This window comes from Coenobita brevimanus, chromosome 74 (genome assembly GCF_032717465.1).
Source record: "Coenobita brevimanus isolate Jiangsu-jjx chromosome 74, ASM3271746v2, whole genome shotgun sequence".
Classification (NCBI taxonomy): Eukaryota; Metazoa; Arthropoda; class Malacostraca; order Decapoda; family Coenobitidae; genus Coenobita; species Coenobita brevimanus.
In genome coordinates this window covers 19,138,823-19,157,370 of record NC_137027.1, presented here as the reverse complement: position 1 = coordinate 19,157,370, position 18,548 = coordinate 19,138,823, and positions in this window count along the sequence as shown.

The following is an 18,548-nucleotide window of genomic DNA, read 5'->3' as shown; positions in this document are numbered from 1 at the left end:
GATGGATAGACTGATAGACCGGCATAGATAGATAGGCAAACAGATGGATGGATTAATAGAATAAAGGATGGATTGCTAAATGTATGATTGATAAAATGGATGGACGCACACAGACACACAGATACACACATATTGATAGATAGATCGATGAATAATGTAGATAGACAGACAGATGGCTAGATAACACAGACTGATAGACTGAGCCACCAAGATTTAAATTTGACGTGGAGGTAAATTCAAGAGATTTGAACAGCAGTGTAGGAAAGGATCAAAGGGATGCTCTACGTGTCTGTGTTCTACTGCATGAGACTTTATAGTTCATCTTGAATGCCACTAGACCATCATATTCAGCTGGTCGTATATCAGGGAGGTTAAAATTCGTAGGCTACCTGCACCGAGGCGTCAGATGTGTTAAACGGTCTGCAGATGGAGGTGTTATCAGCACCAATCTTATTACTGATTAAGTCTCCATACTCTCTGCCGCAATGTTGCATCGTGAGAGAGATAGACAGATGGACAGAGAAACACATAAACAGTTTGCCAGTTAAAAAGGTGGAGAGCTGTAGAATGGTTACTTTGTTTACTGGATGAACAGTTGACTATTATTGAGAAATGGATTGAAGATTGGTATGGATGAAATGATTTACTTACCGACAGTAGCACACACAGATATACAGAAATGACACCAAATATTTCTCCTCCAGCAAATTCTCTGTACACCTCATCCTCCAGGTAAGGTGCAAATGATTCTGGAGCACCTGACTTTCCACACATTTTCCCACCTTTTTTCGTCTAGCGCTTTAAAACATAGCATCCGATCCATCTCCTAGGGTGTGGGTGTAAATAATGTGATGCAGTAAGTAACCAAAGAATATCTGTTACAGGCAAGGCTCGCTGTAATCTAAGCTAACTAAAACTGTCACCAAGTAGAACGAATAAAATAACTGGAATAAAGTAGCACGGATAAAGTAGTGGGAATAAAGTAGAAAGAATAAAGTAGCACTTTACTTGAGGAATAAATTATTTAGAGAGTGTCTCCCTGTTAGTGCGTATGCCTGCATATGTTTTGTATCTTCCTGTCCGGGATAGTCGTACTTCCACTGAAGCTATATACAATTTTCTGGCAGCAACAATAATACAGTACCAGTTAATATGAACTGATCATTCCAATTACACTGAACCTATAATTCGCAGACTGTCTGCCTCACTTTCGTTATCATCATTCTACCTGTTTAACTTTCACGTCTTCCTCTACTGTATGGGTCTAGTCTCACTTAAGCTGAATAAAATCATCTGCCTTTATTAGGAGCGGAATAGCAATCGATGTGAACTGATAACTGCAACTCTGTCTTTCCTTCTGTCCGTCTTTCCCATAACTTTCACGTCTTCCTCAACGTCTACAAGGGTCTGATATCATTTCATCTGAATCATGTCATCTGCTGGAACCAAAAATAAAATAAATCAACGTGAATCGATCATCTAGAGTCTGTCTTTGTCTGCCTGTCTGTCTTACGCAGGAGGCGTATTCTTTCCGAAGATGGATATAATCGTTTGTCGTTAGCGAGGGTAAAATAACAATCATCTTGACTCTCAAATACCGTGTGTCGTCTGTATGTTTCCTTTTCCTTGCTGGAATGGTTTATATTCACCTTGGCTTACTAAATGTCTATCTATCTATCTATCTATTGCCAGACGCCTCAATCCCGTTTGGGGTGGCCACAAACAAATCGCCTCCAAGTCGCCCTGTCCCCCGTCATTTAACTGCCCTGCTCCCAGCTCACACCCCCCCTCTCTCATATACCTCTCCACCCCATCCCTCCATCTCATCCTCGGCCTCCCCCTCCCTCTTCCCCCCTCCACCTCACTCACATACACTCTCTTCGTCAGTCTTTCACCCTCCATCCTCTCCACATGGCCAAACCACCTCAGTGTGTTCCTCATAACGCTTCCTATCACATCCACATCAACACCACAACGTTCCTTTATATCCTCATTCGTCAGCCTATCTCTCCATGTGACTCCACAGGCTCCTCTTAAATAACTCATTTCCACTGCTCTCACTCTTGACTTGTGTCCTTCCAACAACGTCCAAGCTTCACTTCCGTACGTTAGAGTTGGTATCACAATACTGTCACGTAGTGACTTTTTCACTTCCATGCTCACTTCCCTGTTTCTTATCACTGCTTTCAAAGAACCAGCAACCTTTCTTCCCTGCTGTACCCTTTCAAGCCCTTCACCCTCCAAACCTCCATCCTTACTCATCACACTACCCAAGTACTTAAACGTACTCACATTTTCCAGTTCCTCACCATCCAACCTCGCTGTACATTCACTGACTTCACCTCTCTCAAAGACCATCACTTTACTCTTCCCTACATTCATCTTCAGATTCCGTTTCTTACACACTCTCCCAAACTCATCCACCAAGCCTTGCAGCTCCCCTTCGTCTTCACTCAACAACACAGTATCATCTGCAAACAACAGTACAGGGAGTTTCCAAACACTATCCTCTCTCACCAGGGCCACTCCAACATCCACTACCCTACCTTGTACCTCTTTTATTACCCCATCCATGAACAGATTGAACAACCATGGAGACATGACACATCCCTGTTTCAACCCAACTTTCAAAGAGAAAAATTCACTTAGTTCACCATCCACACGCACTGTAGCCTTCGCACCATCGTACATACTCTTCACAGCATTCAACAACTTCCCATCTACTCCATATATTCTTAACACTTTCCACAATCCTTGTCTATCCACCCTGTCATATGCTTTCTCCAAATCCATGAAAGCCGCATATAACTTCTTTCCCTTCTCTAGAAACTTTTCCACTAAAGATCTAAGAATGAATATCTGATCTACACAACCTCTTCCCTTCCTAAAGCCTCCCTGTTCTTCTCCAACTAATTTCTCTGTTCTTTCTCTAACTCTGTCAATAAGTATCCTACCATATACTTTTCCTATTATACTAAGAAGACAAATGCCCCTATGATTACCATACACTTCTTTTTCCCCTTTTCCTTTGTACAAGGGAATAATTATACCTGACTTCCAATCCTCCGGGACTCTACCTTCCTCCCAGGCTAATCTGCACATCTTCCACATCCATTCTACTACTATCTCTCCCCCATGCTTCAGCATTTCACCACACACTCCATCAATTCCTGGGGCTTTCCCAGATTTAACTTTCTTCATTGCTTCCACAACTTCTATCCTACTGATTTCTTCCTGTCTTCTCATCTCCCTCCTTCTTCCAGCCATTCCCCAGCCACTTATACTCGCATTACTTCCATCCTCTACGTTCAACAATTCCTTAAAGTGTTTTCTCCATCTGCTCACTTTTTCTCCATTCTCCACTAGTAATCTACCATTTTTATCTTTCATTCCCCTGCTAACTTCACTTCCACCCTGTCTTACTCTTTTCACCTCTTTCCAGAACATTTTCTTACAGTCCCTCCACTTTACACTCAAATTCCTTCCAAATTCCTCATCCACTCTCTTCTTACTCTCTCTTACTAATCTTTTCACCTCTCTCTTTCTTTCTACATATAACTCTCTCTTCCGCCTCTCAACTTCTTCCACGCCCCTATTTCTCATCCATTCATTGTATGCTTTCTTCTTTTGTGCCACAGCCTGTTTCACCTCTTCAGTCCACCACGCTGTTCCTTGCACCCCCCTCCGTCTTCTATTCCTTCCACACACCACATCACATGCTGCACATATTTCTTACGAAATGTATTTTGTGATATTTAGAAGAAAATTAACAATTTTGATGAACCTCTGTAAGGCGTAGCTATGTCTGTCTTTCCGTCAGTTTTTCTGCCTCCTGTTCCTTTCGCTGAAGATGACTTCTATCCGACCACATGATTCTCTACCAGACAGAACTACAGGACAACTTGAATATTAAGGGAAATACTTCAGTAGTTTATATATGAAACCAATACAACGTTCATTCCTTTTTGCATCACTTTTTTTTTTTTTTGGTTAATGTTCAGTCAGAATTTCTTCATATGTTTTTACGTATAATGGAATCCACAACATGCCATTAGCATCGAAAGCTGCTTCGAACCGCGAAGCAAAGGAGTGAGCAACGTCTCGATCAAAGGTCGTGGTGGTACTTGGGGGAGAAGAAGGGGGAGGACGACGGGAAGGGAGGGGATTTGGAGCTTTGTCTGAACACCAGACCATTCTTGCATTCCTGTCCGAACACCAGACCATTCTTGCTTTCCTGTCCGAACACCAGACCATTCTTGCTTTTCACTCCAAACACAAGACCATTCTTGCTTTCCTGTCTGAATACCAGAACATTCTTGCTTTCCTGTCTGAACTCTAGAGTGACCAGACCATTCTTGCTTTCCTTTCCGCGGCATCGACAAGTCGTGAAAACTTCCTTTGATCGCGACTGTACAGCTCCGGACAGATGAAACGGCTACACCCCATCCACCAGCGACTTGGTTTGGGTCTCAGTGGTTCTGGTAACAGTTGCAGGTGGAGGGAGGGGGGATGTGGGAGGGTGAGGAGGGGTGAAATGTGGGCGGAGTTATATAGAGGGTAGTGTGGGAGGGTGAAGAAGCAGCACACTCTGGCTGGTGGGAGGGGGAGACGAATGGTTGGGTAGCGGAGACGAGAGTCTGCTGGAGGGTAAGACAGGTGAGTGTGATTAGATGAAAAGAAATTACAAAAAATGAATTATTATAATATCTGCTGCATATATTGCATTTTATCTACTAAATAAAAATACTGTCTATTATTCACCACCGTATTTGGGTATCCTACTCATTATTATTATCCTTTGGATATTAGGCAATAAATAAAGATATTGGACGGTCTTTCGGACCCGAACCAATTTTTTCATAACTTTTTTCTTCAGCTATTTCTGTATTCCTATTATCCCTCGTGCTTGAAGTCCCCCTTTTTATCACTTTGTCCAACGCCCTACATTTTTTTTTTAGGCATAAGGCAGTTTAACTTTCTCTTTAAATAACCATATTTGTCAACAAATATTCCTTTCATTAATCTTTTTAATTACCTGTTTTCTTTCAATATGCATGTGTCTAATAATGGGTGTTACACCTTAATTGGCGCCGCTATTTGACGTTTTGAATAAATTTGGTCTAAATTTACGCATATATTGCAGTCTCTCTCAAGTAGGCTCGCAACCTCACACATCCTCCCCCCTGCTTTCTCCTTCTCTCGCTACCCGTTCCCTCCTTTCCTTTTGTAGTACTGTTTATCTATTCTTTCTCATATTTTTAACCTCATTCCTTCTTACAAATTTTTAGTGCCATAGGAATTTCTCCCCTATCACCTACAGTCCTACTACATGAAAGTGGAAAAAACTGCCATCGGGAAAAGAATAACTGGAAATTTATGGCGAAGGTTACGATATTAGTTATTTAGAATGAAAGTGTTGGCAGATACACATTCTTGACGTGATTATCACAGCCACAGCATTTCGCCTTCATAAAACAGAAGGACTATAGGTTTCATGCATTACCTCCATACGTCCAGCATTACTGTGCAGAACGTCATGTATAACACATTAAGGACCACAAGGACAGTACTGGTAGTCATCGTGATTCTCATGAATCTCTCCATAGGCTATTGAAAACAGTGCTTTATGCTCAACTTCAGACTTATGTTCTCATCAGGGCAATGATAGGCAAAGATAATAAAAACAATATATACAACCAAATTATCATTTATTATACAACAAAGCTCAAACTGCCTCCGTGCTACCTGAAAAAAATTAAATACCTGATCATATATATATATATATATATATATATATATAGGGATGATGCCATGTCGTAGCGCTTAAGGGAATAACAGGGATGACGACGGTGATAATTGTCGCAAGGGAACGAGATGAAAGGAAAATTTTCTCTACCTGAAGTAAATTCTAATGGACAGTAATAACTCGAGACCCCGTTTATTGACAATAATTTTTATAGATCTACATGTCGCCGTTATTGCGTCTCGGAACATTTCGGTAGATGATATAACTGATATAAATTGATAAATGGGTAGAGAGATATCCTTATCGTCTATATTACGTGATAAGTATGATATAGTAATGATAATCTGTCCTGATAGAGTAAATCTTGCTGTGACGGAAGGGTATTTGTAAAGCGAACTAATTTATGCCACAGACTGCATCAGAAGTGTTTCTTCTTCGTAAATTGAAGCTCGATGAATACTCTAGACTGTATGCCAGGAAGCAGGTGACCTTGGTGTTTCTTATGAGGGATCCGGCTCGTGGCATAGTATGGAGGATGCATAGAGCTCAAAATTATCAAACAGATAGTATCCTCGTAACTGGCCACCTCTTCACCCACTTCCTGAAACTCAGACATGGATTACCGGGGTGAGAATAACGCCATAATGACTAATACACCACAAACACATGGATATTTATACATCAACGAGAAACGTCTGTGGTTCACTTGTATTTTCTATGGATTGCAATTAACACCGTTACTCAGGGCAGACCACCAGTTCCATGTTTTGTCAGTATATACTGAGATGAATGATTCTCACCGAATCAGGTAGATCCTCTCCATCAACTGAGACAGTGGCATACTGACATGTGAATTAATTGTCATGTCTGGTTATTCTTTAGAAACAGTAAAAAAAAACAATGACTGTTTACCTGTAGAAACAAATAAAATAGTAGTTAGAGGACAAACTTGTGCCACGTGACACTATGCGAAGTCGTTAGGTTTCCTGCCATGAACAGAGGTGTTAACAGAGGTATCAGCCACCCCGGGGCATCAGTCACGCCGATTCAGAATGGAGGCAAGACGTAGAGAGGCAAGACGGAGAGAGGCAAGAGAAAGGAGGATTGGCTTAAGAGGGCGCATTGTAGGGATGCGTGAAGCCGGGCAGTCCATCCGAGCCATCGCTAACACCCTGGGAATTTCCACCAACACTGTCCAAAGGTGGATAAGAAGGTGAGTGTAGATATAGTTCCTCTAATAATAAATAACATAACCGTCAGTTTAGGAGTTAAAGACACATAAGGTTTATGAAATAACACCACATCATGTTCTTCCTGACCTTACTATATAATACATTTACTCTATTTCCTTCTGTCTGGCCAACGCAAGTTTAAATATGGTAACATCGCATTGCACGCTCGTGATTGGCGGAACAAATGTGGTCCTTTACCCTTGGCTTGTTAAGATAAATATTTAAAATTTATGCCTTCATAAATGTATTTTTATTAATCTTTGTGTCGTTGAGTAATAAAATTACGTTAACGAAGGCATAACTTAATTGTTCATCTCAATAAGTAAAACATAATCAACATATGTTCCGTAATCACGACCTGCCAATGCGATAGTGTCATATTTACAAAATAATGCCACAATCACGTAGGCCTGACGAAATAAAATAGTATATATTGTAACTGTTTAGGGATGAAATTTGTAACGTGTAGACAACTAAGCTAGAAAACACGCATCCCGGATAATGTTAGGGTAAGGACTGCTGGTCTACATTAAGTCAGGTGCGACTGTGTTGAATGATTCATGTAAAATCTAATGCCAGACTACTCCTCCCAAAAGCCTCGTTCCCTAGTTTAGCACTCAAAAATTGAGTAGGAGTAAGTAGAGCGGTTATTAAGACAAATTAGATAAAGACAACTACACAGAAAAATCAGATGAAACTGTCACTGTCATATCATAAATATGTAACTGGTGGCAACGAGGTGGTTATCTCGTATCTGAGACTGATACCCGGGTCGGTGGAGTAGGTGGACAATTTTCCGAGCCAACTGTGTTCCTGATCACGTAGCAGAAAGTAGAAACTCTGATGTAAAACCGGGGGTTGCACCGTCATCTAAGGTGCCTAATTCGCCGTGAAATACTTATATATATATATATATATATATATATATATATATATATATATATATATATATATATATATATATATATATATATATATATATATATATATATATATATATATATATATATATAAAATCATACAGCCTCTACACTAATGAAATTTAACATCGAGTAACCCTATATGCCAAACGTAATTTCCTCTGCATGGACTGACGTTGTAACGAAACTGGTTGTCCCCCTGCAGTAATTATTAATATATTTTTATGGTCATGCATGACTGAATATTTTAGTTTATACAAGCGAAAACCTCAGAAATAATACTCACCGAGTATTATTCCTTCTCCAGCAGTTGTGCCTTCAGTGACACACTTCCAAAAATCCTCTGGCTTGTCAACATAACGTTTGCTAGGGTCCTGTGATGCAACCCTCCTTCGTGCAATACTCTTCTCATAGTCTTTTCGCTGATATCATGGTCTGCGCATCGGTTTCTGTGGCGTGTAGTGCAACATGGTGGTTTCCGTGTGGTAGGTTGCCATGCTAGTTAGTGTCCTCTGCTTTACCCAACACAATAAATTTTAGATCAAACTTTGTTGTTCATGGTTATTAATATATATATATATATATATATATATATATATATATATATATATATATATATAGTATCATGTATTTAATTTCTTCAGGTTACATGTGATTGTGTGACCTGGTTACACCCTTGAGACTGCAGCACGGAGCCAGTTTGAGCTTTGTTGTATAATAAATGATAATTTTGTTGTATATATTGTTTTTATTATCTTTGCCTATCATTGCCCTGATGAGAACATAAGTCTGAAGTTGAGCATAAAGCACTGCTTTCAATAGCCTATGGAGAGATTCATGAGAATCACGATGACTACCAGTACTGTCCTTGTGGTCCTTAATGTGTTATACATGGCGTTCTGCACAGTAATGCTGGACGTAAGGAGGTAATGCATGAAACCTATAGTCCTTCTGTTTTATGAAGGCGAAATGCTGTGGCTGTGATAATCACGTCAAGAATGCGTATCTGCCAACACTTTCATTCTAAATAACTAATATCGTAACCTTCGCCATAAATTTCCAGTTATTCTTTTCCCGATGGCAGTTTTTTCCACTTTCATGTAGTAGGACTGTAGGTGATAGGGGAGAAATTCCTATGGCACTAAAAGTTTGTAAGAAGGAATGAGGTTAAAAATATGAGAAAGAATAGATAAACAGTACTACAAAAGGAAAGGAGGGAACGGGTAGCGAGAGAAGGAGAAAGCAGGGGGTAGGATGTGTGAGGTTGCCAGCCTACTTGAGAGAGACTGCAATATATGCGTAAATTTAGACCAAATTTATTCAAAACGTCAAATAGCGGCGCCAATTAAGGTGTAACACCCATTATTAGACACATGCATATTGAAAGAAAACAGGTAATTAAAAAGATTAATGAAAGGAATATTTGTTGACAAATATGGTTATTTAAAGAGAAAGCTAAACTGCCTTATGCCTAAAAAAAAAATGTAGGGCGTTGGACAAAGTGATAAAAAGGGGGACTTCAAGCACGAGGGATAATAGGAATACAGAAATAGCTGAAGAAAAAAGTTATGAAAAAATTGATTCGGGTCCGAAAGACCGTCCAATATCTTTATTTATTGCCTAATATCCAAAGGATAATAATAATGAGTAGGATACCCAAATACGGTGGTGAATAATAGACAGTGTTTTTATTTAGTAGATAAAATGCAATATATGCAGCAGATATTATAATAATTCATTTTTTGTAATTTCTTTTCATCTAATCACACTCACCTGTCTTACCCTCCAGCAGACTCTCGTCTCCGCTACCCAACCATTCGTCTCCCCCTCCCACCAGCCAGAGTGTGCTGCTTCTTCACCCTCCCACACTACCCCCTATATAACTCCGCCCACATTTCTCCCCTCCTCACCCTCCCACATCCCCCCTCCCTCCACCTGCAACTGTTACCAGAACCACTGAGACCCAAACCAAGTCGCTGGTGGATGGGGTGTAGCCGTTTCATCTGTCCGGAGCTGTACATATATGTGTATATATATACATATATAAACTGTATATCTATCTCTATCTATCTATCTATCTCTATCTATCTATCTATCTCTATCTATCTATATCTGTCTATCTATCTATCTCTATCTATCTATCTATATCTATCTATCTATCTATATCTATCTATCTATATATCTATCTATCTCTCTATATATATATCTATCTATATATATCTATCTATCTATCTATCTATCTATATATATATATATATATATCTATCTAAATATCTATATATCTATCTCTCTCTCTCTCTATCTATCTATATATCTATCTATCTATATATATCTATCTATCTATCTATATATATATCTATATCTGTCTATCTATCTATCTATATCTATCTATATATGTATCTATCTATCTATATCTATCTATCTATCTATCTATATCTATCTATCTATCTATCTATCTATATATATATATATACACACACACACACACACAGTATATATACGATGTTAGTTGTAGCAGTAGTAGCAGCGATGATGGTGGTAGTAGTAGTAGTAGTAGCAGTAGCAGTAATAGTAGCTTTTCTAATCAGTCTCTTAATCACCATCCTCTCTCATATATGTGTATCTCACCACTCATCTATCCATCTCTCTCATCTCCGGTCTCCCTCTCCACCTCGCACATATAATACCCCCAGTCAGCTTCATTCTCCACCCCTCTCTGTGTATATCTCTTAAATCCGTCCCTGCATCTCATTCTTGGGTTTGCCCCTATCCCTCACATACACTCTTCTGGTCAGTCTCTTATTTCCCATCCTCTCATATATCTCTCCACTCCATCCCTTCATCTCATACCTGGTCTCGCCTTCCAGATCACTCACATACACTCTTCAAGTCAGTCTCATACCCCATCCTCTCACATATCTCTCCACTCCATGCCCGCATCGCATCCTTAGGTTTCCCGTCCTCCTCCCATACACTCTCCTTTCATTCGCTATCATTTCAGTTAATAAATCTACACTTTTTCTCACAGAGCAACAACCTCTAAGTGAACAAACACTGGGGAAATTCTCACTACCTCCCCACCATTTTCCCTTCGAGTGATTTGTGGAGGTGAGGCTGGTGGTAGTGGGGGAGGGAAGGGTGAAAAGAATGTACGTTCTTACCTACTGTTCTTACCTACTTGTATCTTTACAGGAATGAGTCAAGCTCGTACAGTCCCGTGTCTTAGACCATTTTCATCATACATCTTGAATTTATGAATTGATTTGGCACACACTATTTCCTTCGGTAGTGCATTCCATTGATGAAGTGCCCTATCTGGGAAACTATATTTCCTTGTCTCTATGGGCTCCCTTTTTATGTTTTTTTTTCTTTTTTTTTTTAAAGTGTCCTCTTACTGATGCTTCCCCATAGGTTATATATTCATTTATGTCTATTTTCTCCTTCCTTGAAATGCATTTGTATAGCATAATCATGTCTCCTCTTTTCCTACTCTCCTGTAATGTTGGCAGATTCAGTTTTTCTAGTCTTTCTTCATAGCTTAGATCTCTTAAGCTTGGTACCCATCTTGTAGCAGCCCTTTGAACTTTTTCAATCTTACGTGTTTCTTGAGATGAGGACTCCAGACTACTAATGCATATTCCAGGGTTGGTATGATGAAAGATGTTATTATCTTTCTCAGCATGTCTTCATTTATGTTTGTGAATGCTATTCTCATATTTGCAAGCAGTGTATACATGTTCGGTACTTTCTCACTTATGTGGTCAGACGGAGATAGTCTGTTAATGATAATCACACCTTAGTCCTTCTCTCCTTCAGATATGTGCAGGGTTTTGCTTCCTAACTTATAATCCCAATCTGGCCTTTTCCCACTTTTATCAAACTTGATTACATGACACTTGTTCACATTGAATTCCATTTGCCATGTATTACTCCATTCATGAAGTTTATTTAATTCTTCTTGTAGTTCTTTAGAAGAGTCTATGTTAGTTATTCTCCTTTGTATTTATGCATCATCAGCTAACATACTTTAATAGGTTCATTTCCAGTGTTACTATCTGTTATATACTCTAAAAACATAACTGATGCCAGCACTGAGCCCTGTGGAGCTCTGCTAGTCACTTCCCTCCTTGATGGGTAATTTCCCCTTAGTACTGTTCTCATTTCCCTTTTTCTGAGAAAATCTTGCATCCAACCGTACAGTTTGTCTCAGATTCCTCCTTCATGGTACAGTTTCCATAAAAGTCTTTGGTGCAGTACTCTGTAAAATGATTTCTTGAAATATAGATAGATACTGTTCACCCATCCTTCTCCTTTCAGATATGTTTCTGCAACTCCGTCATAGTAGCTTAACAGATTAGTAACATATGATCTTCCCTTTCTGAAACCAAAATGTCTTTCTGTTATCATATTGTATTCTTCCAGATGGTTTACCCAAACTTTTCTCATCAGCTTATCCAGTATCTTACTAACAGTACAACACTGGTTAGTGATACTGGTCGGTAGTTGAGCGGAATTTGTCTATTCCCTTTCCTGAATAAGGGAACAATGTTTGTTTTCTTTCAAATATCAGGTAGGTTACCTTGACCCAAGGATTCCTTGAATAATAAAGATAACGGTCTACTTAACTCCTTTTGCACATTCATGTTGCACCCATTATGAAAATTCGTCTGGACCATTTGATTTTCCTTTGTCTAATTTACTTAACTTCTCCTGCGTTTCTTTGTCTGATATTTATATATTTGGTATTATGTTTGGGCATACATGTTCCATATCATCCCTCTCAAAATTATTTTCTTCTGTAAAAACTGACTGGAAATTCTTATTTAGTTTTTCACAAATATCTTTCTCTTGTGTATAGAGGATCCCTTCGTCCATAATGGATTGTATATTATCTTTTACTTTGGTTTTGCTTTGGATGTAGCTGAAAAATAGAGTCGGTGGATCACAACTTTTGTATATGATGTCCTCCTCAAACTGTTTTTGGGTTTCTCTCCTTATTCTTGTCTATTCGTTTCTTGCCTGTTTATAGATGTTATAATATGCCCTCTCACTATTGTGTCTTCTGTATCTATTCCACAACAAATCTTTTTTCTTTTGATTTTTTTTACGTTCTTTATTAAACCATTTCTTTATTTTCATTTCTGCTTCTTTGTGCCGAGGGATGTCATTTTGGACTCCTATTTCATAAAGTTCACAGAATTTTCTATATATCACATTTAAATCTTGTCTTCTAAGCTCTTTTTCCCAATCTTTTTCTAAGAAATATTTCTTTAGGTCATGATACTTGCCTTTTTTGTAGTTAAGGCTCTTTTTGTAACTTTCGTTACTGTTAATTGTCATATGCAATCCTGAAGTTGCAGTTTAATACTGCATGGTCGCTTTTGCCGAATGGAGGGTGATACATAATATTGTCAGTATCATTTTCTTGCCTAGTAACTATAAGATCTAGGACTGATGGTACATCAAGTCCTCTTTTTCTGATGCTTTCTTTTACATGTTGCATTAGGAAAAACTCCTGCACAAGGTCCAGGATCTTTTGGTCCCAACAGCGTTCTAGCTTTTTATATCTAGAGTATTCCAATTTATATTTGTACTGATATCTCCAGATAGTGTAATTCTCTCAGATTTCTCCTCCATTCTATGTAGTAATGCTCTTGAACTTTGAACTGTACTCTCTGCCAGGTTTCATATTTGCCTTTTTCCCAAATGTTTGATCTGGATGGCATGTATATATTTGCCACAATTACTTTCCCTTCAGACGTACTAATCTCTACTGCAGTCAGTTCTACGTGTGAAGGCATATCTAGTTCTAGTTCTTTGACTTGCTGATTTTTCTTTGTTAATATTATAATTCTTCATCATTTTTTAAAGCTCCTATCTCTTCTCCATATATTGTATTCCTTTAGGTTTAGGGTATCGTTTGATATCCTTGATGTTAATTTTGTTTCAGGCAAACAGTAAGTTGTGCCTTTTCTTTAATATAATTATTCATCTCTAGAATAATTATATTAAAGAAAAGACACAACTTATTAGTAATTTAGATACCATTCCATCTCCATTAGAGAACATCAACTTAATCATCTTGTTTACATACTTGTCATGACTTGGGTCTACTACCTTCCTCCTGTTTATTCCCCCATGTTTATGTACCACTTTCGTACCTTCAATCCAATTACTTTGTAAAAAAATGTGTTATTCTCTTCCTCTGATCTTCCCTCATTCTTTGTTTTTCCTTCCTCCCTCTTCTCTTTTAGTAATCCCAGTTCCTCTTGAGTTAGGCATCTTTTTATCCACACATTTTTGAAATCCTCTCTTTCCATAAGTTTGTTTGCATTTTTCAGTATTTCCTTCACAGTGCTTACACTCTGGAAGGTTACTTTCAGTGGCCTTGATTTATTTCTATCATATTTCCCTAGCCTTTTGTGTTCCTCTATGTCTTTGCTACAGATTTCCCCTGCTCCTTCCTTCAATATGCTCATTATATTTGCCACCTCCTTTTGTCTCTCGAAATCTTTTTTTTTTTTTTCTTCCTCCTCTATACCAGTGATTACTATAGATTTGTTGATGTCTGCTGAATCTTTGACCAATTTTGGATTGTTTTGGATTATTTTCTTCATTTCCTTTTTAATGCTCTTTTATTCAACTCTTGTTTCTAAGTCTTTCTTTACTTTCGCCATTTCAGCATACGTGGTTTCCACATCATTTTTGTAGCTTTGCATCGCTTCATTCACCTGAGTTATCATCTCCTTAGTATCACTGCTATGATCTATCAGAGTGCTTGCCTGCCTTATTGTCTCTGTCTCACTTCTGAACTCTTGCATAATACTCTCATGGTTGACAACTGTGCCTGCCATTTCACTAATCTTCCTTCTAAGTATAGCTCATCTATTGTTGTGTCTTCCTGTAAACCTCCTATACAAATTTTTCATTTTCCTCCTTCTGCATGTGCAACTTCTTCTTATTTTCACCCATTTTACTCTGAAATGCCTTCTCTAATCTATACACTCGTTGCTGGTAGAAATCATCATCCTGCTTTCTACCTTTATCTCTCCTCTTAACTCCTTCCAAATTTGCATTGCTAAAGATGGTGGTCATCTTGTGGTACTAAGAGAAAGATTCTGCTTATAGTTTTGCATTCCTGCACGTCACAGATAAAACAGTAAACACTAAACAGCTGATTTGCTTGTTCGGCACATCTGCACTATTTTGTTATGTTCTGGTATTGGAACAACACTTTTACTTAAAACTTTCTCTTTCATATTAGAACACTATTTAGTTGGACCTAGTACAAAGCTTGACTCATATAAAGATACTTTTTGGGTATAGCCATTTGTGGCCGAGATTAGCCAGGTGCAGAGCGATGTGTGGCACGTTTTCCCTCTCTCTCGAGTCTTGTGTGTGTGTGTGGGGAGAGAGAGAGAGACTAAGCTTCTCTCTCTCTCTCTCTGCACACTGTATACTTATATGGTGCTATACATCCATCCATCCATAAATACATACATACAGATTGTTATAGATAGATAAAAGGTAATAGATAGATAATTGATAGATTGATAAATAGATAACTATTTTGATTTTCCGTCTGAAGTGGGTTTGAGACAAAAACAGCTTCTCCATAATTAAGCTGAATTTCAATATGTGGTTATATTTAAATAATTTGAAAAACATATTGCATAATAAAAATATATATATAATGGATTCCCTACTGCTGTTTGCCTTCCTCTATACTCCATTGTGTATTGTAACATTATCATTTTAACTTGGCCTAAAATTGCCATCTCTCCATCTTGAATTCTACGCTGTTACTAGAGATTAACACTAGAATATGATGCCAGTCATGAAGAAGTGCTATGGAAGGAATGTTGAGTGTGAAGTAAACTACAAAATAACCAAAAAATCTGGGCCAAATTAGAGTAAAACGAGTATAATTTGCTTAATTGCTAATCATTACCTAACACATCATGGGTATGCGGCCGTGTGATGTGTCCGGCTCAGGGAAGATGGACGCCCCTGTCCTGCATAGTCCCGGGTCACCCTTGGGCAAGGTGTAGCACCCGTTAGCCCACCAAAAAGGTAGTAGCTGCATGGTTACCATCGTCCCAGGAGGTACTCCCACGGCAGTGACGTGGTAGTTAGCCATGCACAACACTCCCAGGCGGGAAACTCAACCACATTTACCAAGTAGTCAAAGTCTGGATGACACTACTACTCATACATATCTCCTATACACTGCTGGCCTTGCACAACACTCCCATGGGGGGAACTCAACCATATTTACGAAGTAAAATCTGGGTGACACTACTACTCATACATATCCTATACACAGCTCATCCTCTTAGGGGTATGCCTTCTTCATTTTAACTGCACCTCGTCGTGTGAAAGGACCTTGTTCCCACCCTGGCCAGGCACTGTCTGCCACAGGAAGGTGTTGTTTGTGGTCGATGGGTCTGCTAGGCCACACAGACATTATCAACATCCATACACCATTACCACGACTACTGAGAGGGGGAAGGAGAGAGGGAAGGGGGGAGTGGAAAAGGAAGGGATGGATGGCGTAAAAAGAGAGAAGTAAAAAGAATATAAAATGAATAGGAAAAATCTCAGTAAGATCAGAAAAAACTCACCTCACTCTCTCTCTCTCTCTCTCTCTCTCCCCCTCAGAAAGACATAGGCGGTCTTGTAACAGTTACTCTGTGGCGAATAAGTTTACTTACTCCATGTTATTGTTCGCTCTTGTGTATATCTTTTAAATACCTTCCAAATTTTGTCCTTAATAAGATATAGAAGAAAACTGGTGTGCAATGTGTATATTAAACTGCTAAGGAAGAGGTGTTACGGTATATTCACAAATGCCGTTTTCTTCTCTTATCATCCACCATCATAACCACCACCACCATTACCACCTTCATCATTCTCCTTTTCCCCCTCCTCCTCCTCATCATCATCATCACCCATCGTCATAATCATCTTTCCCGTATGTCAAATGAGGAATTATCGCCTTCAATTAGTCTCTCCCTCTTCCTATGACCTCCAGCCTTTTAAACTCTCTACTAGACAGCCTGAAAGGAGCAAGGTGGCTGTTGCTGTCTGGATTCCTGTCTATAATACCAGTCAGACATACCCACACCAAACCACCACAGGATATTACCACACCAGTTGATAATACCCCCACCACACCACCACACAGGATATTACCGCACCACACCAGTCTATAACAGCCACACCGCACCACACAACCACACGAGGTAATACCACACAGGTCAATAATACCCACACCACACCACCACATATGATAATACCACCCCAGTCAGTAATAATCACACCACACCACCACACAGGCTAGTACCACACCAGTCAGTAACACCCGCATCTTACCACTCCACACAGGATAATGAGACATGGTATTTCACTCTCTGAACAATATATTTGGAGAGAGAGAGAGAGAGAGAGTACAAAGGAGTCCAAAGGAATGCAAACAGCAACAGACCTTATGGTCCTTTCGAGGCTGTTTGTTACAGAGTAGACTATGACTACGAGATCTAACTCTACATGCTGAAGGATAAGGATAGTAAAGGAGGAAGGCTCCCCTCGCCTCCAAACCCTCCATTTAAAACTGGTAAAAAAAAAATGAGAAAAACCACCACGCAGCATGGAAAAACTGACATGGAAATTTCATAGGAAAGACTGAAAATGGAATGCTACATTCTATAATACTTTATCTATAATCTACCAGTATGAATAACCTAGAGAAAGTAGTAAAGTAAATGAATAATCAAATAAATAAATAATGCATGACACTATGTACGGGTACGTTGAGTTAACGGGGCATCTAGGGACACAGCATGGAAATTGGACAGTGCACAGTGTGGATGTTCAGGGGTGGTGCGACAGCCTTGCCTGGCACTATTAAGGTAGGCAGCAGTCAATCAGGCCCCAGCTCCATTCATTCCACTGAGACTAGGAACTTTCCCAAGCAGGACAAGCACACAAGTCACCTCCTGAAACAGTGACCCCTGGTACATTAAAAAAAATCCCAATGGTGGTCACTTAACTAACAACGACCCTGAGTGATCCACAGCCCATCACAGGTCGAAAGTATGAATAATGACCGTCACCTCAGGGCTATCTGTGCATATCTTAGTCTGTGCATATACTACTGTATATTTGCATTTAATAAATTGATCCAGGCTCCAAAAAAATAATATAAAATAAAAAAAATTACATACACAAGTGTTTTATTCATGAGTGTTATGTAGCAAATTCTGAGTCCCGACTTCTTGGGCTCAGGTACAGTGCAACCTTGGGTTCTTTGTTCTCAACCAGGTCAGCCACAGGCAAGGAAGGAAAGTCCAAACACGACTGGTTAAAGACACACGTATATATTAACAATATCCAGTTACACACCACAATCCGTGATCAAAACCTACATGATACAAAATAGCAAAATGGCTCAGAAGACTATTCCATACACTAAATATCTCCTCCTAGTTCAGAGAGTTTGACCAACACAGAACACTACCTCTTCTTGTACAGGGCAATTCCCACACCGTGATACACATATATCTCATACAGTATACCAGGTGTGCTCTGTTCTGAGGTATATGGCAGGTACAATCCCATTGATTTTAGTACATCCAAATGCATAACATA